This window comes from Rhinopithecus bieti, unplaced genomic scaffold, assembly GCF_001698545.2.
Source record: "Rhinopithecus bieti isolate Rb0 unplaced genomic scaffold, ASM169854v2 scaffold_28121, whole genome shotgun sequence".
Taxonomy (NCBI): domain Eukaryota; kingdom Metazoa; phylum Chordata; class Mammalia; order Primates; family Cercopithecidae; genus Rhinopithecus; species Rhinopithecus bieti.
In genome coordinates this window covers 2,398,604-2,419,156 of record NW_016813094.1, presented here as the reverse complement: position 1 = coordinate 2,419,156, position 20,553 = coordinate 2,398,604, and the positions used below count along the sequence as shown (strand labels likewise).

General features: G+C 34.9%; 1 long non-coding RNA gene across 1 annotated transcript in view; it reads right to left on the bottom strand.

The window, feature by feature from the left end:
• Positions 1 to 18,638, bottom strand: part of LOC108512396 (uncharacterized) — a 29,166-nt gene extending 10,528 nt beyond the window's left edge. Inside the window, exon 1 of the long non-coding RNA XR_001880590.1 lies at positions 18,503 to 18,638. This is a non-coding gene — a long non-coding RNA (uncharacterized LOC108512396). The remainder of the gene's footprint in view (positions 1 to 18,502) is intronic.
• Positions 18,639 to 20,553: the final 1,915 nt, after the last annotated feature.

Sequence of the window (20,553 nt, the reverse complement as noted above, 5' to 3'; positions counted from 1 at the left end):
TTAAAATATTAAATATTATAATAATGAAATATGTCTTCTCTTTATGTCTTGGGTTTCAGAAAGTTAAAAACAAAATTAATCTTCTAATTTGATTAGTTTGCCAAAAATTTACCTGTTAAATTAGTTATTTATTGATATGGTTTCGCTGTGTCCCCACCCAAATCTCAACTTGAATTTTATCTCCCAGAATTCCCACGTGTTGTGGGAGGGACCCAGAAGGAGGTAATTTCCCGTGCTATTCTTCTGATAGTGAGTAAGTCTCACGAGATCTGACGGGTTTATCAGGGGTTTCCCCTTTTGCTTCTTCCTCATTTTGTCTCTTGCCGCTGCCATGTAGGAAGTGCCTTTCACCTCCTGCCATGATTCTGAGGCCTCTCCAGCCATGTGGAACTGTAAGTCCAATTAAACCTCTTTCTTTTTCTCAGTTTTGAGTATGTCTTCATCAGCAGCATGAAAAGGAACTAATACATCTATAGAGTCATAGCATTGTGTTTTATATTTATTTAATATAAGTATATGTTTTATGTTTTATATTGTTTCATCTAATATTCCATATGCCACAGAAACTTGATTTGTAAAGGTGTAGTATTTATTTCAATAAAATATATGTCTCTTTGCCAAATCAGAAAACTCTTTTAGCTATTAAGCTCATATTTTATATCCTCGGATCTTACATTGCATTAATAGCTTATGCAATGATACACTAATATTCTGTAACATTCATGGCCAATTCATTAATCTTTTAATATTTATTATATGCAGAAATATAATTGGGAGATATCTGCTGCATATAAAACTATTTCACACTAAGTTTTTAAGAATGCATTCAACATATTTAAGAAATATTTTGGTAATATTTAAGAATTCCTTGATTTTTCTATATATTATAATTCATGCTATATCTCACATAACATTTTGATATGTGTTTATTAACCATGTAATTACTTTGTGTTTATTTACATATATATATAGTGGCAAATTTATTTTTTACCATAGGTGTAAGAGAGAGCCAGCCAAGTATGTGTACACACACCGAGAGAGTTTAATTTTTACAAAGATAGTGCAAGTGCTTCCATCTTAAATGAAAAACCTCACCTTCCTTAAACAAACATATTTTAGGGCAAAATGAACCAAATCCTTTTATTGAAACATATAAAGTTATCAATTTGGTTAAAACCAAATAGGATATTAGAAATTTCATATGGCTCAATCTAATATAACATTCTCAAACAAATATATTCTGCCAATTATGTGGTTGCCATTCTTGCTGGTAAAGGTTAATAAATGATTAAATGATAGTTTACAGTTAATTTGAAAAAATTAAAGAGCTCAACAGTAATTAAGAATGAGAATATTTTAGTAGCTAATCATAAATAATATCTTTATTCTACCCTGGTGGTCTCTTGATTCAGACACTTCCTGTGGTCACTGGTATGTAAATAGTTCCTTTTTGTGCTTTATGTAATTGAGGGTATTTTCAATAAAATACTTGATTATTTTAGCAAAAGAGTTGTTGTCATTGTATGTTTTATAAAATAGTTGTAATAAATTTTAAACAAAGATCAAATACATTAAAATCTATTATATATAAATATTTACAAATACATATATGTTTTTATATAAATATATATAAAAAATAGGCCAGGTGTGGTGGCTCACATCTGTAATGCCAGCACTTTGGGAGGCCGAGGCAGGCGGATCATGAGGTCAGTAGTTCGAGACCAGCCTGGCCAACATGGTGAAACCCTGTCTCTACTAAAAATACAAAAAATTAGACAGGCATAGTGGCGCATGCCTGTAACCCCAGCTCTTCAGGAGGCTGAGGCAGGAGAATCACTTGAACCCAAGAGGCGGAGGTTGCAGTGAGTGGAGATCCGCACCATTGCACTCCAGACTAGGCAACAGAGCAAGACTGTCTCAAAAAATAAACATTTCCATACTTACCGGGCAATTTATATATATCATGGAGTACAGTTTCCAAAATTGCATTGCTTTTTATCAACATGTTCAACTGTGTATGTTGATGGTAACCATGAAGAAAAATAACCAGGGCCAGGCATGGTGGCTCATAATCCCAACACTTTGGGAGGCCAAGGCAGGCAAATCATTTGAGGTCAGGAGTTCGACACCAGCCTGACCAACGTGGTGAGACCTTGTCTCTACTAAAAACACCAAAATTAGCTAGGCGTACTGGCATGCACCTGTAATCCCAGCTACTCAGGAGACTGAGGCAGGAGAATTGCTTGAACCCAGGAGACAATGGCTGCAGTGAGCCAAGAGCACCACTGCACTCCATCCTGGGTGACAGAGTGAGACTGTCTCAAGAAAAGGAAGAAAAAGAAATAAATCTAGAATTTGTTTATTCACAAATATGTCATCAACACCACAATAATTATTAATCTTTCTATTGTAAGCAAGTAGGTAATTGGATAGTGTCTTAATTTATTCAGGATGATATAGCAAAGTACCATAAACCAAGTATCTTACAAACAACAGAAATGTGTTACTCAGAGTTCTGGTTGCCGGGAAGTTCAAGACCAAGACACAGGCATATTTGGTGTCTGTTGACAGCATGCTTTCTGGTTCATGTAAACGACACCTTCTCCTGAGGAAACGACTGTGTTTTCATGTGCTGGAATGCATTTTCATGTTCAGAGACAGCTCTCTGAAGCCTAGTTTTTAGGAGCACTAATCCCATTCATGAAAGCCTCATGACCTAATTACCTCCCATAAGACCCACCTCCTAATGCCTTCACATTGGTGATTAGGTTTTTGACATATGAATTTTAGGAAACATGACACAGTTCAGATGTTTGTTCCCTCCAAATCACATGTTAAAATGTGATCTCCAATGTTAAAGACAGGGCTTAAGAGGAGGTATTTGGGTCATAGGGGCAGATCCCTTATGAATGGCTTGGTGATCTCCCCATAGTAATGAGTTCTCTGAGATGTGGTTATTAAAAGGGGTCTAGTATTGCCCCTCTCTCTCTTGCTCCATCTCTTGACATGTGACACATGTACCCCTATTCCGGCCATCCCTTTTACCATGAGTAAAAACTTCCTGAAGCCCTCACCAGAAGCAGGTGCTGACACCATTTCATGCTGCTAATAAAGACATACCCAAGCCTGGGAAGAAAAAGAGATTTAATGGACTTACAGTTCCACATGGCTGGAGAGGCCACACAATCATGGTGGAAGGCAAGGAGTAGCAAGTCAAAACTTAAATGGATGGCGGCAGGCGAGAGAGAGAGCTAGTGCAAAGAGACTCGCATTTTTAAAACTATCAGATCCCATGAGACTCATTCACTATCATGAGAACAGCACAGGAAAGACCCACCCCTATAATTCAGTCACCTTTCACTGGGTCCCTCCCATGACACATGGAAATTGAGGGACTTACAGTTCAAGATGAGATTTGGGTGGGGACACAGCCAAACCATACCTGTCTGCTCCTGGACCCTCCAAACCTCATGTCCTCACATTTCAAAACCAATCCTGCCTTCCCAACAGTCCCTCAAAGTCTTAATTCATTTTAGCATTAAATAAAAAATCCACAGTCCAAAGTCTCATCTGAGGCAAGACAGGTCCCTTCTGTTTATGAGCCTGTAAAATCAAAAGCAAGTTAGTTCCTCCCTAGATACAATGGAATACAGGCATTGGGTAAATACAGTCATTCCAAATTGGAGAAATTGGCCAAAACAAACGGGCTACAGGCCTCATGCAAGTCCAAAATCCAGCAGGGCAGTAAAATCTTAAACCTTCAAAATGATCACCTTTGACTCCATGTCTCACATTTGGGTCATGCTGATGCACTAGGTAGGTTCCCATAGTCTTGGACAGCTCTGCCCCTGTGACTTTGCAGGGTACAGCCTCCCTCCCAGCTGCTTTCATGGGCTGGTGTTGAGTGTCTACATCTTTCCAGGCACACGGTGCAAGCTGTTGGTGGGTCTACCGTTCTGGGGTCTGGAGGATGGTGGCCCTCTTCTCACAGCTCCATTAGGTAGTGCCCAAGTAAGGATTCTGTGTAGGAGCTCCAACCTGACATTTCCCTTCCACACTGCCATAGCAGAGGTTCTCCATGAGAACCCCACCCCTGCAGCAACCTTCTGCCTGGACATCCAGGCATTTCCATACATCCAGTGAAATCTAGGTGGAGGTTTTCAAACCTCAATTCTTGACTTCTGTGCACCACAGGCTCAACACCACTTGGAAGCTGCCAAGGCTTAAGGCTGGCACCCTCTGAAGCCATGACCTGAGCTGTCCTTGGCCCCTTTTATTCATGACTGGAGTGGCTGGGATGCAGGGCACCAAGTCCCTAGACTGCACACAGCAAGGAGACCCTGGGCATGGCTTACAAAACCATTTTTTTCCTCCTAGGCCTCTGGGCCTGTGGTGGGAGGTGCTACTATGAAGACCTCTGACATGACCTGGAGACATTGTCCCCATTGTCTTGGGGGTTAACATTTGGCTTCTCGTTACTTATGCAAAATTCTGCAGCTAGCTTAAATTTCTCCTCAGAACGTGATATTTTCTTATTTATTGCATTGTCAGGTTGTAAATTTTCTAAACTTTTATGCTCTGCTTCCCTTATAAAACTGAATGCCCATAACAGCACCCAAGACTCATCTTGAATGCTTTGCTGCTTAGAAATTCCTATGCTAGATACCCTAAATCATCTCTCTCAAGTTCAAAGTTCCACAAATCTCCAGGACAGGGACAAAATGCCACCAGTCTCTGCTAAAACATAACAAGAGTCACCTTTGCTCCAGTTTCCAATGAGCTCCTCATCTCCATCTAAGACCACCCCAGCCTGCACCTTATTGTTCATATCACTATCAGCATTTTTATCAAAGCCATTCAACCAATCTTTAGGAAGTTCCAAATTTTCCAGTCTTCTTTTGAGCCTTCCAAACTCTGCTTGTTACTCAGTTCCAAAGTCATGTCCACATTTTCAGGTGTCTTTTCAGCAGCACCCACTCTACTGGTACTTATTTACTGCATTAGTCTATTTTCATGCTGCTGATAAAGTCATGTCCAAGACTGGAAAGAAGAAGAGGTTTAATGGACTTACAGTCCTACCTGGTTGGGGAGACCACACAACCATGGTGGAAGGCAAGGAGGAGCAAGTCACATCTTACGTGGATGGTGGCAGGCAAGAGAGACAGCTTGTGCAGGGAGACTCCCGTTTTTAAAACCATCAGACTTCATGAGACTCAATCACTATTATGAGAACAGCTTAGGAAAGACCTGCCCCCGTAATTCAATCACTTCCTACTGGGTTCCTCCCACAACACATGGGAATTGTAGGAGTTATAATTCAAGATGAGATTTGGGTGAGGACACAGTCAAACCATATCACCATGCTGCTTGTACAGTTTGAAGAATTGTGAGCAAAATAACTCTCTTTTCTTTATAAATTACCCAGACTAGATATATTTTTATAGTAACACGAAATGGACTAATACAGAAAATTGGTACTGGGGTTAGAGTGCTGCTATGAAGATACCTGAAGATTTAGAAGCAGCCTCGGAACTGGGCATTGGGCAAAGGTTGGAAGAGTTTGGAGTGCTCAGAAGACAGGAAGATGAGGGGAAGCATATGTAGCCCATAGCAATCACCAAGAGTTTTAAGCCAAAGCAAATATTGTTTAGTTCCCATAACTTAAGTGTTCAAGGCATGTGTGACTTATTCTAATTGCATAATTATAAGCTGTCATTTGACTCTGTGCCCTATAAATTGGTTTAATATCCAGAGTGTATATGGAGAGCTCCCCAAAGCAGAAGACTCTCCCTTATGATTCCAAGAGTTTCTGGCCCCATAATATCATGCTATCATTATAAATATTCTTTATCATTATGTCTTGCAAAACTTTTAAAGTCATAAAACTGGGATAGATAATTGATAATTTTACTTTTGTATTGCTTCAGAAAATACTGCACAATCTTATCTTAGACTTGTGGGGTCCTAGTTGTCATTAATACATGATAAGTGATCAAAAATATGTAAATAAGCATTGGTATTACTATGACCCCTCTTTTATAATTGCTGTTAAAAATGAATCATTAATATATTTCCAATTTAACAAATCAGTGTATATATAGTACTGCTTATATATGTATATATTACATACATATGTTTGAAAATGCTGCATCAAGTAATATTTTTTCATCTTAATTTTTGTAGAACCTGATTTATTTGAGTTATAGGATCACTGCAGTACTTCTGCTCTATAACTTGGAGTATGTGCACTTTCTATTTAGAAAAGTGATCTCCAACAATGAAACTCATCCTTTGATTAGAATCACTAAAAATGAAAAGCCACCCTAATTTTTGGCTGTGGTGTGAGCCCTAATTTCTTCCCATCCCAAACACAGCTGACTCTAAACTAACACAAAACTAAGTGGAAAATTCTAATTTCTCCTTCATCCCTACTACCTTTCAAATGGCAATTCTGATTGTGAAAAGTGCCTACTGTGATCCAGGTGAGAAAACTCCTGGGACACCTGAACATTGTACTTGTGCTGGAACCCTCAGGTCTATTTGTTGACAATGGATAGGAGACTAAATGGGTTCCATGTAAAAAATATCCCTGATTTTTCTACAGTCTTTTCTTATACCCTGACAACTAAAAGTTTTAAAAGTTTACAATGGTCTTTGGAGATTCTCTAAAATTAATTCTATAACTTTGTATTAATGTTGTGAAGGGAAATGATTGCCATTGATGTTTTCCATCAGCATGATTCCACACTTGAATGACAACTTCAAATCTTTCTCAAGGCTTAAAGGTTCCAAATAATTTGTGCCTTTGTTATGTAAATGGCTTCATTTCCTATTGCCCATTTTTTCCTCTCATGCACTTGAGTCATATAGGCCAACTATTTTTGTCAAGCTTGTTTCCATCACAGGACATATCACTTTCTGCTCCCCTTGGAAAATTTGTTCATCAGTTGTTCACAAAGTAAAAATCCCCTCATTTTAGTCAAGTCCTGTCAAGGTAACTTCTCTTCACCTTTCTTTATTTCTTCACATCACTCAACAGTGTCCAACATTTCACATATGTTTATATGTAAATATGTGAATATATGCACGTATCTCTATATGTGTGTGTGTGTGTCTATGTACTGTTTCTTTAAATAGTATGTACAAGTCATCCATGTGGGTTTCTATTTCAGTCTTGTCAGTCTTAGCCTCTACTTTATCTCACTAAACAAAACAGTGACTGGCCTGTAATAAGACTTCAATGAATATTGTTTTTATCAATGAACTATAGATAAAATTGATCTGTATCTAAGAGATATTCCTCAAAAGTTATGTGGCTGACACCAAAACTTTTGGTGATTGCTGTGGGCTAAATATGTTTCTCCTCATCTTCCTGTCTTCTTAGCTCTCCAGACTCTTCCAACCTCTACACAAAACCAGTTCTAAACCTGCTTCAACATACTACTGAGTACGTTACTCGCTAGTGTAACAATTATTAAAATCACTCAACATAGTAAAATAGAAATAGAAAAATAGTCATGACTGTAGTAAATACTTATACTTCTGATGTGATAATCACTACGCCAAATGTTTTATATTTATTTTACTTTTAGTCTCACAGTGTAATAGTCAGTTTTTATGCTGCTAATAAAGACATACCTGAGACTGACCAATTTACAAAAGGAAGAGGTTTATTGGACTTACAATTCCACATGACTTGGGAGGCCTCACAGTCATTATGGAGGGCAAAGAGGAGCAAGTCACATCTAAAGAGAGAGCTTGTGCAGGTTAACTCCCATTTTTAAAACCATCAGTTCTCATGAGATCCATTCACTATCATGAGAACATCAAGGGGTAGACCTGCCCTATGATTCAGTCATCTCCCACCAGGTCCCTTCCACAATATGTGGGAATTATGGGAGCTACAATGTGAGATTTGAGTGGGGACACAGAGCCAAACCATATCACACAGTAATAATACATATGAGGCCAACCATTTCACTTTCGTAGATATAGAAATTGTGACTGAGCCTATTAAGTGATAGAGCTGTGCTCACATCCAAGTTTACATCACTTGGAAGTTTTTTTGCAAACACACTATAGTTGTTTATAGTGTGTGCAAAAACCAATGGATTTTGTATCAATTATAATAGAACAATGGTAGATTTTGCAATACAACCTACCTGGAGAGAATATAACATCTTAAACTTAGTTTTAATACTTCCAATGTGTTTTATTTATGAATTATTTTATTATAAAAGATTGTTCTTTAAATCATTTTATGATTTTTATTTTATTCGAACGTTTTTGGTAGTGTTTTATATACATGCCTTCTTGGTGCTTTGCTTCTTATTTCCTTTATTTATTATTTCTTGAAATTTCCCTGCTATCTTATAACAAAACTCAATGTTCTCACTTAAACATTAGATGTAACCACATTCTAGTTGGCCTTGCAGCTATCTGCAGATAATTCTACATCTGTCTTAGAAACACGGAGGGATCAATGCATCTTTTAAAGTATGACCATCATCTTGTTTTCTGTTACAATTTAAGAGATATTTCTTCTCTGTGCTTTAGGATCTTGACTTGTTTTCCTTTTTGCTTCAAACAAGATATTTACCAAGTCCTACAAAAATCATATTTTGCAAGGATTTTTTTCCATGCACTTTTGAAAACAAAGGAGTAAAATGGAGTTTGGATTCATAGAGACAGGTGCTGCAGAAATCCCTGGCTTGGTTCTTCCAATGGGCGTTTATAATTCTTAAAAGAGTAATTTGCTTAATTTTAATTTTGCCTTTCCAGGGCATCCCTGGAGCTGACAAAACATGATTCAAAGCAAAGATATATTATTTTCTTTCTCTCTCTTTTCAGAGATAAAGCTGCTTTTAATGCTTCATGTGGGTATAGAATTAAAAAGACTTAAAAGTCACGTTATTGTAAAAATGAGAACACAACTCTCTAATTGTTCACAGGAAATGTGTAGGAAACAGCAACTCTTGGATCCTTTCTGACATATCTTCTGGGTTTTTGATAGTTTTATGTTTAGGCAAGGCTATAAAGTGATGAAACCAACAAAAGGAAGGTATGGTTGACTTCATGTTGTTCCATACTGTGAACAGGAGGGATAGCTATTCCTTTCAAAAATGTTTCTCCATCACCAACCTCTGATACTGTTAAGATTAAAAATGTGAAAATCACCACACTTTTCATTTTTCATGTAGATAAACTGATGCCCAGGATGTGCCATTCAATGTTTTGCTTTCCTTGAAGGCATTTGGATGCTTTCAAATAGGTTTCATAATTCAGGTAAAGACAATATAATTTCAAAGCTACAAAAAACATCTGTTGCACGTAAATGTCTAAGGTAGAATAGGTTTCTTAGGCAGACAGTTGTATATTTTTATTTCAGGGAAATGTAAAATAGCATTTTCTTAATGTGTGTCTTGGACTATAGTTACATGGTTCCCAGGGTGTGGTACAAACCAGGAATAAGTTGAATTTGTACATTCTAGTGAATGAAGTGGGTGTGACATACTATCAGCAAGTAGTCTTTAATTCCAGATAATGTCTTATTTAACATGCTTACCTTTTGTCGTACTTATTATGAAAATCAAGCTGCTAACAAATTGTGTAGCTTAAATAACTAAAATTTAGAATAACTGCAGTGCTTTATTTCTAATATAAGATATTGTTTATTTTATGTTGTTTTTTCTGATTTTGAAAATAAAATAATTGTATATGCGACTTCATTATAGATTGTTATAGTATAGAAGTACCTTAGTTACACTTTTTAAAGTTTTAGAATATAATACATTCCTTCTTTTCAATAAAAGTAACCCATTGATACTGATTAAAGTGGAAGTTATCAGAGTTACATCTTCTTAAAACCAGACACTCCAACAGTAAGAACAATTCTAAATACTACATGTATTTGTTTTGTACTTACATATATACAACAAAATATTTTCAAAACAATTATTACTGAGTTTCTCAACATTCACTTTATTTTTCTTCACATACTGGATTTATGATATATGTACAATTTTAAATGTACAAAATATTAAATAAAATAGGAAAAGACAAAGACAGGTACCAAATCACCTCAAGAAAAGGCGTTTTGAATTATTTGAGCAGTAGCAGATTGAATGGATATAGCTTATGGCAGATTTATTTCTGCTTTTCAAAATTCCTATTAATTCAAATGAAAATTATGAGATACACTATTAGAAGAGCAAAAATGTATTTACTCAAATAGTTTACATCTTAATGTTGTGCTTTGTAATGATAGCACTATATTTTGATATGTGAGAAAAAGCTAAAGATTTCTTTCTTTGAATATTTTTAAAAATATAATTGTTTTGTCCGTCCCTTAAAAATGATTTTTTGTGTGTCTAAAGCTATGAGGTTTTTAAAATGGGTATATACGCACTTCAAAAAATCATTTGCCAAACAGAGTTAGGTTTATAAATTAAGATAATAAAGATATCAAAAGAGACATGTGAACATCTATCCAGGGTTACATGTACCGTCAAAATAAAAGATTAATTAATTTCATTTTAATACCTTCCTACCAAAAAATGTTTATTTTAAATTAAGCTTAATAAGGCTTCATATAATCAGTAATATTCAAATAGGAACAAGAGAAGTAAAATATTTAGACAGCTTAAATGTTTTAGGAAGGCGTTAAGATTTAGTCATCTGAAATATTAAGCATTTGTAATGTTGGTATTTCTTCTACAAAATAAGTTTTTCTCCAGAATTTGGAAGTTGCAGGGGGAAAAAAAACAATTAAGGAATACCTTTGCAGTTGCCTTGTCTGATAGTGGTTAGAATAAAATTTCAGTCTTTAGTCAAAGTCAGGAGTGTTGCTGCAGCTAGATAAAGAAGCTATTACCCTCTAAAGACAGCTGCTTTGGGTGAATGCTTTTGTGTTTCGTTTATCATAACAATAGGTGATAATAAGAAGTTGTGCACTGCTAATGGTGGTGATAAGAAACGACAGGACATTACTCTTGAGTAAATCTAGATATGATCAAATGTTGAATTGGCTCAGTGTTGCCAAGTAAGCTGTCTACTTTAATCACAGCAGCAAAAGAAAATATCTTTAATATAGAATACCTTTAGGAAAAAATAACTTGGGAGTCTGAATAGCTCTAGTTCTTAGTCTAGTTTTCTACACTGAAACATTATTTTCATAATTTAGTTTTTGATCATTTGTGTCTCATGAATATGACAGCAAGCACCTATCAAGGAGTTTATGTTTATGTGGGAATACAAAGAACTCAGCCTAGAAAGGAAGACATTAGAAATCACTGAACTAGCTGGGTGTGGTGGCTCGTGCCTTAATCCCAGTACTTTGCAAGGCTTAGGTGGGAGGAGTGCTTGAAGCCAGAAGTTTGAGACCCCTTGGGCAACATAGTGATACCCTGTCTCTGTGAAAAAAAAAAAAAAAAAAAATTACCTGGGCATTGTGGTGCGTGCCTGTAGTCCCCACTACTCAGGAGGCTCAGGTAGGAGGATCAGTTGAGTCTAGGAGTTCGAGGCTGCAGAGACCTATGATCACTCCTCTGTCCTCCAGTCTAGGCAACAGGGTGAGATCTATCTAAAACAAACAAGAAAAGAAAAGAAAAGAAAAGAAAAGAAAAGAAAAGAAAGGGAGGAAGGGAGGAAGGGAGGAAGGGAGGAAGGGGAAGGGATTATGGTACAGGTTGAGCACACAGAATTACCATTCAGAGGTGAAATTTGAGTTGATACTGAAAATGGAGTAGATTCACTAGGTAGGTAAGGAAAGAATATGTTAGTACAGGAAACAAATAGGGCAAAGGGCAGATGTGAGAATGAATGGATGTGAATGAACTGCAAACTATAGGTTACATGGGGAGGGTGCTTCTTTGGTGTGTCTGTTGTGCAGGTAGACACGGTGCCCTTCATTTGGCCCATATATCACAGTATAGTGTGTAAATTATCCTAAGAGAAGAGGTTTGCCTCCTATATCCATTTGCTTTCATTGTGTTGGGATTTATCACAGATTAGACATGCTAGATTAATTTGTGTTCTGTCTTGTTTTATCTTGTTTTAACATAATTTACATTCAAGTCTATGGTCAAGTTTGCCATTTGGAAGCACATTTTTGTGAGCTGTTTCATCTATGAAAACCGTTGAAATAAATATCGAGCAAATTGACTTAAGCAATCTTTCAAATTGCTGAAAAAATAATTTTCAAAAGGCAAATGTTTTTATTATTAATACAAGTTTCTACGTTAAAATGATTGAACTAAATTTTACTATTAATCCAGAACATATTTGGGGTGTCAGAGGCCTCTTTCTAAAATGAAATGTCTATTGGTAGCATAAGAAACAACTCTGAAATAAAAAAATTCTAAAATAAAAGTTATTGTCTTGCTCAAGAATCTTAATAACTTTTATGACTTTATGGCAGTGACCTTCAAACTTTTTTTATAATAGAATTCATAAATAATGGTCACAAGCCCAGTGACTGTTTGCTAATATTCCTATACTATTTTATCCTATACTGTTCTATTGTAACCATTACAAAAAATTTCAAAATTGTAAATAAAATGAAGAAATAATGATACAAATTATTATTTAAAAACTTGGTACTGATAGTACCAACCCCTTAAGTTAGTTTTCAGTATTAAATAGACCTTGCATGTGGAAAATCAGGGCAGTGAGTGGCATCCAGCAAGCACTTGATAAAGGTTAGTTTGTGTTATCATTGCTGCTACTGGTACTGAACACCTTGCTGGCCGAAATGCCCCTTTCTTGTGGTTGGATAGCCCAGCAAATTCTTTTTTTCACTCTCAGCATTTCCTTAGGTCTGGACTTCTGATTTTGTAAGCAAATAACTGCTATTACAAAATAATTTTATACTTTAAACAGTACTGTAATGTGAAGAATGGTTATATTTGAAATTGATTTATTTAAGTCAAGTCACTGGTAGAAATGAATAGATACAAGATTAATTTAGAAATTTTATGTTGACTTTGTTATCATATACATTGTATCTGAATGTATTTTTCATACCTCAGCACTTCATTTCAAAGTATAAAAGAAAGTTCTGATTCTGTCAGGTTCAGCATAAATAAATGCAGGGCTTACAGCCACAAGGTAGATTAAGCTGCATTTGTCATTTTCTTTACGTTTAATGAAAAGAAAGTTATGTTATGTTTTGTTTCTTTCTCAGAATTACATTTACTGTCCTCGCTATTCAGAAGTTTTTCTTTGAAAAAATGCAGGATTCTGTTTTCTTGTTCTTTGATAGTATTAAAATATAACTGAATAGATACTGAAACATAGTGATGACATGAACATACTTTTTATAATAAAAGTGTGCCTATATAGTAACACTTGTGTAATATACTGGATAAGACCCTTAATATATTTTTGCATGTAATTTATAAATTCATGTGTGTATACTTTGTGGGAACACAATAACACAGTATTATTGTTTATAGTTTGTAGTATATATAGATACATATAAACATATTCAGATATGCAATTTCCATACCTATTGCTTACTTTTAAAAATAACAATTGATAAATGAAAATAAATAAAACAATCTTTATTCACAATACTATAGTGATAACTCATGCTACATATTTAAAATACTTTTAGATTTCATTGTATTACACAATTACATGATGAAATCCATATTCTATTTAAATTTTATATCCCGTATTTCTTTTTAAATTATATTAAGTTTATGCCACAATGTCATTGAAAATTCCTATTATAAATAATTTCCAAGGATGTAGAATATTCTGTTACATGTGTATTTTGCTTAGGCTAAATATGAGGTAATCCATCATTCCTTTGATTTTGCTACCCCATAGCCAATCTACCGGGAAATTCTGTTGAGTAAACATTCAAAATATACTCAGAATCAGAACATTTCAACTCTGTTTTTTTTTGCAAATAAAATAATGTCCTAAATTAGACAAGGTCAATTTCTCATTCAAAAATCTGTGGTTTCACATTGCTGAAAGAGGAGTAAACTGTACAAGTACATATAAATCAGTAAAATATTACTCAAAAGTAATGTTGAGATATTCATCATCAATTTGGCACATATAAAATATATTAAAGGCCTGTGACAAAGGACATTAAAATTTCAAATTAATTGCCTTATAGTAAAAGTATAAAAATTATAATATTCAAGAAGATATATTATATATGTATATTATATATATAAAATAACATGTATTAGGGTTCTCTAGAGGGACAGAACTAATAGGATAGATACATATATAAACGCAAATTTATTAAGGATATTCACTCACATGATCACAACGTGAGGTCCCACAATAGGCTGTCTGCAAGCTGATGAGCAAGGAAGCCAGTCCGAGTCCCAAAGCTGTAGAACTTGGAGTACAATGTTCAAGGGCAGGAAGCATTCAGCATGGGAGAAAGATGTAGGCTGAGAGGCTAAGCCTGTCTAGTCTTTTCATGTTCTTTTCTCTGCTTTTTATTTTGGCAGTGCTGGCAGCTGATTAGACTGTGCCCACCCAGATTAAGGGTGGGTCTGCCTTTCCCAGCCCACTGACTCAAAAGTTATTGTCCTTTGACAACACCCTCACAGACACACCCAAGATCAATACTTTGCATCCTTCAATCCAATCAAGTTGACACTCAGTATTAATCATCACATAGTATATAGAGAAAAAATGTTTAAGCCTAGAAAAAATCAAATGCAATAATGGAAATAACTATTTTAAATCAAATCCTACATAAAATTAAATTTGTGATAAAGGAGATTTCAGGTTAAAAATATTAAAGAAATTGTTTGCTCTTCTGCAAAATTGGCCAATCAAAGCACAAAGAGAAAATGTGGCAATGCTATGTGCAAATATGTTAAAGTGCATTTTTCACTGAAATAAGGGATAGTTACAACCCCAAGGCAAATTAAACAACAGACTTGGAAGAATATTTCAGACGCTCAAATTCTAGTAGAGTTATTGATTAAGCTTTTCCATTGTCAACTCCCCCTAGACTATATTTCATGGATAAATAATAGTAAAACAAACAAACAAAAAAGATCAGTATCAGTCTAACTTAGATATAGTATAAAATAGTGAATAAAAAATGTTAGATAAGTGGTCCAAGAAAACTAACTGAATTCAGACAGAGAATTCTCCATTGGCTTACAAGATTACAAACCATGTCTCCAGCAGAGTTCAGAATCCAATGTAGGGAAAAACAAGATACAGAAATAGAAACTATATTAAAACAAACAAAAATAGAATAAACATGACATAAAACGCATTAAAGGCATAGGGGACAATTTTAAAGAAATCATCAAAAGAACTATAAGAAGAACAAAATTATAAAGCTGATTATATAAAAGATGGGAGATAAAGGGAAGATGTAGGCTGTACTGCATATGAGTAATTCATGGCCTGGTGTAGCAAAGGGCATGATTTCAGTTGAAAAGTATCCTCAAAGACACGAGAAGCAAATCCAAGAAATAAGGATTAACACTGTTGATGAGAAGGAAACACGATATTCAAAGATAACTTGTTTCAAATCAATTATCACAAAAACAATTTCCAAATGAATTTACTAACGCAAACATATGGGTGTCATCTATGATATGGACATTAAACATAAAGCAGAAGTCATATGCTAAATTGTATGTAGCATGGATAAATTAACAGTCATAGATGAGGATCCAATTTTTGGCAGTTTAAGAGTTCCATGTCCCAGCTTCTCTTGCTAACTTGGCTTCTGTGAACATCTTCTCTATCTACCCACCATTAAGCATTCTCTAAGGTATTGCACACAAACCTGAAAGAACTCTGTGGGAGTAGAGCATCCATGATTGCCTGAGGCTTTCTAGAGAAAGAATAAACAAGACAAAACGATGGGTATTAGATAAACTTTTCACAAAACAATATAAATATGAACCCACAAATGAAATGGAGAAGGTAACAAAGGAGTCGTGTAAGTATTAAATCTATTAAAACAGGATGAATTAGCTGTAGGGTTTGTGTTAAAAAAAATATAAATATTATAAAAGTTTACATCAGAATCTTAAAGATATAATTATTGTTAGCATTAGTTAATGGAAGATGAGAGGACTGATATAGTACTTAATTTTTGGAGCAGAGAGTCACTAGATAGTGATGAATTATGTTTAAAATCCACAACTACTCCAACAATGTAATATTTTCATAATTTTAATTAAATTTAAGTGGATTTTAAGATTATAATTTCTCGTTATGAAGAAATACTTATTAGAAGTTCACAGATATCTTTTGCTTGGCGTATCTTTTTCTTCTGATAAATTTAGGTGCAATTTAATGTAATATATTCTGAGATAAAGATTGATTACATTTTATAAAATACTATCTGTCTATGAACTCTATATTATCTATTTATCTAACACCTACATTTACATGTACATAGAGACATTTAATTTTTGTTTGTTTGTTTGTTGTTTGTTTTGAGATGGAGTCTTGCTCTGTCGCCAAGGCTGGAGTGCAGTGGTGCAATCTCGGCTCACTGCAAGCTCCGCCTCCCGGGTTCACGCCATTCTCCTGCCTCAGCCTCCTGAGTAGCTGGGACTACAGGCACCCACCACCATGCCCGGCTAATTTTTTGTATTTTTAGTAAAGACGGGGTTTCACTGTGTTAGACAGGATGGTCTCGATCTCCTGACCTTGTGATCCACCTGTCTCGGCCTCCCAAAGTGCTGGGATTATAGGCATGAGGCACCGTGCCCGGTCAGTCTGGGGTATTTTTAACAATGATTCTTAGTGGGTGATGAAATTTGTGGTGTTTTCCTTTTTTTTTTTTTTTTTTTTTAAAAAAAAGCTTCTTGATTTCTTGGAATCTTTTGTAAAGTGCATGTGTTATACTCTGTGGTGCAGATGCTCTATATTATAGCTATAAAATCCATCTACAGTGTACTGTGTATTATTCCATTACAAGAATATACCACATTTTACTTATATATCCTGCTTTTGATGAATAATTGAGATTTCATTAATTAAGTTGGTTTTCCTTCCTTTGCATAATGCTGCATTAAAACCATAAAACTCTCAGTGACTTTCAGTACAAACTTTTATGCCATATGTATGTGTCTCTAGGTTGGCTGAAATATGGGAAATACTATAATGAACTCACGTGGATTAAACAGAACAAAGAACTTCATTTAGGTTTGTTTCCTGTGTCATTCAGGGACTAAAGCTGAAGGAGCAGCTGATTCCTGTGGATTGTTCTTTTTATCATGAAGGATAAAACTTCAGGTGGACTGGAAGTTACTCAATTTGTAACCCCAGCTTCAACCTAGTATACTGTCAATATGCCTTTATTACATTGGTAAAGTTAGTCATTTAGGCTAGTTGAAAGTCAACAGAGAGGTCATAGATACATGACTTACCCTTCTGGGAGGCACTAGAATGATAGATCATAAAGGAAGTTGTTATGTAATTTCATTTTGTAGGAAGGTAGGAAAAAGTTAGAAATAATAATATACCACTAGGTTATTTTCTGGTTTATTTTCAACATTTGATTATTAGGAATAACACTACTGTAAACACTCTTGAACAGATCTCTTGATGCAAAATGGGAATGTCTTTCTGTTCAATATGTAAGTATTAGGTTAGTGCAAACATAATTGTGGTTTTTGCCTTTACTTTTAATGACATTACTTATTATTCAGTTGAGTAATAAATTATCCATACATTCAGCTATAATTCATAATATCAAACAGTAGTCCAAAAACTTTTTACCAATTTATACCCACAATTAGTGTTGCTAATATTTTGTTTAGAATATTTTTGTTTAATTCAGAAATGAGATTGATTTACACTTTGTTCTTTCTGAAGAATATATAAAATAAGCTTTCATTATGTTTTGTTAATCAAGATTATGCTGAGATCATTAAAATATTGAAGAAGGTCTTCTCAGGGATAGTTTGTGTCATATTAGTCATATTTGCAGTCTTTTAGCTTGTCTGATTCCTTTATTATCGGAATCATGTGTGAATACGTATTGATTGTTTTTCTTGTTCTTTTTGGTTTTATGGTTCTTGTCTACCTGGTAATTGTTAAATGAATGCTATATCTTGTTTATGAAGAATATGTAAATTATTGGTATTCATTTTCCTCCAGTAAGGATTTGATTATTTTTATGGCTAGCAATCAGAGAATTCCCAAGCATCCTTGATTCTGTCACGAATCTTTGTATTTCAGGGCTAGAAGTCAAGCTTTGTGAAGGCTAATCCTTTCTAATTCACCTTCGATCCAACTGTGTAGTCCCTCTGTATTTTCAACTCAAAGTTTGGAATGGTTTCCTGAAGTCCTTCTCCTTGGTGGATTTTGTGTGTGTGTGTGTGTGTGTGTGTGTGTGTGTGTGTGTGTGTGTGTGTGTGTGGTGTTCCTGGCAATTTTAGAAGCTTTTTTACCATCTTAGCTGCTACTTTTGTTTTTTTACTCTTCTTGCAAGTTCAGGAATTGACAAAGTCCTCAGGGGAAATTGGTACATGAATTTCAGGCTCACCTCTCTGAGGTTTCCTTTTCTCCTGGGTCTTGGTCTCTCAAGTCCTGGATGAGCTGGTAATCTTGAAATGTGACTGTGGATCCTGCCCAGAACCAAGACCTTTTACTTGGCCTTCATACCCAGTGCTTAGGATCTGCATATAATACAAGGGAGGAAAGAAAATTAAAAGTAGAACTATTCAACACATTTCTTTTTCTGCTTTCTCTGGAAGATTGTCTACACAAAGCCTTAGTTGTCTTAGCTGCCCTCTGATAATGCATGTAGTTTTGTTTTGTATTTCTGTCTATGTAGTTGCTCTTAGCAGGAGAGTTCTTATTATACAAATTATTCAGACAAATTTCAGGTAGAAATTAGAAAATAACAAATTTTAACTTATAAAGTATTAATATTTAACAACATATAAATTACCTGGTCCCTATGTGTGAGAAAACAAATTAAAAAAATCCTCCAAATGACTGTCTCAAAAGAAAACACATATTATCTAAGTATTCATTCTCCAAAGCAGAATAAGATGTAAATTTTTAAATTCCCACTTACTTATGATTTCTTATAGTGATATTTTATGTAAGTGTATGTATTTATTTAATATTGTATATTGTGATATACTGTTGAGTAATATAATTTAATATATTTAATTAAATTATATAGTTAATTGAGTTATGAAATATGAAAAATATATTATCTAATATAACCTAATGGTATTTTAAACATTTCACCTGTCATTTTTAACATTTTATAAGTATATAAAACATATAGAATATACGTTTTTTATAATGTAAAAAAAGTCAATATTTAAGCAAGAAAAATCTACAGCTTCTCTCTTTCTTTTCTTTTCTGTTTTCTTTTCTTCCTTTTTTTTTTTTTGTTCAGAGAAAGGGTCTCACTCTGTTGTCCAAGCTGGAGTGCAGTGGCACAATCATAGCTCACTGCAACCTAAACACCTGAGCTCAAGGGATCCAGGTACATGTCACCATGTTTAGATAATTTTCAATTTTTTTTTGTTTTTGTTTTTTGAGACAAAGTTTCACTCTTGCTGCCCAGGCTGGAGCACAATGGCACAATCGCAGCTCACTGCAACCTCTGCCTCCTGGGTTCAAGCAATTTTCCTGCCTCAGCCTCCTGAGTAGCTGGTATTACAAGCAACCACCACCACGCCCGGATAATTTCTGTATATTTGGTAGAGACGGGGTTTCACCATGTAGACCAGGCTGGTATTGAACTTCTGACCTCAGGCCTTCTAATCTACCCGTCTCAGCCTCTCAAAATGAATTTTTTTTTTTTTTTTTTTTGGTGGAGATGTGGTCTCAGTATGTTCCCCAAGTTGATCTTGAACTTCTGTCCTCACGTAATTCTCCCTCCTCAGCTTTCCACATTTTGGAATTACAGGCATGAGTTACCAAGCCCTGCCTACAGCTTTAAAATCATTCAATAAGAAATTTCTTTACCACTAATATTTCAAATCCCTGCCTAAATCACTATATTAGTCATTCTTGCGTTGTTATAAAGAACTACCTGAGAATGGGCAATTTATAAAGAAAGGAGGCTTAATTGACTCACAGTTCCTCAGATTGTACAGAAAACATGACTGTCAGGAGAGCAAGAGTGAAGGAGGAAGTGCCACATACTTTCAAACAACCAGATCTCATGAGAACTCCATCACGAGAACAGCAAATCTGCCCCCATGATTCAATCACCTCCCACAAGGTGCCTCTTTCAACACTGGAGATTACAGCTCAACATGAGATTTGGATGGGGACACAGAACCAAACCATATCAATCACAGAAAATACAGTAGCCATTTTATATATATATATAAAACATATATATAAACATATATATAAAACATATATATAAACATATATATATGTTTTTAAGATGTTTTTCTGTGAATACTGAATTACTATATTATATATACTAGGTGAGGTATATACTACCAACAAAATTTAGTTAATAAAAATCTCTACTATTTACTATTTATTCAGTGTCATCTGCTATGAAAAATCCTTTATAAACCCAATAGGATTTTCTTCCCAGACTTTCAATTTTGAAAA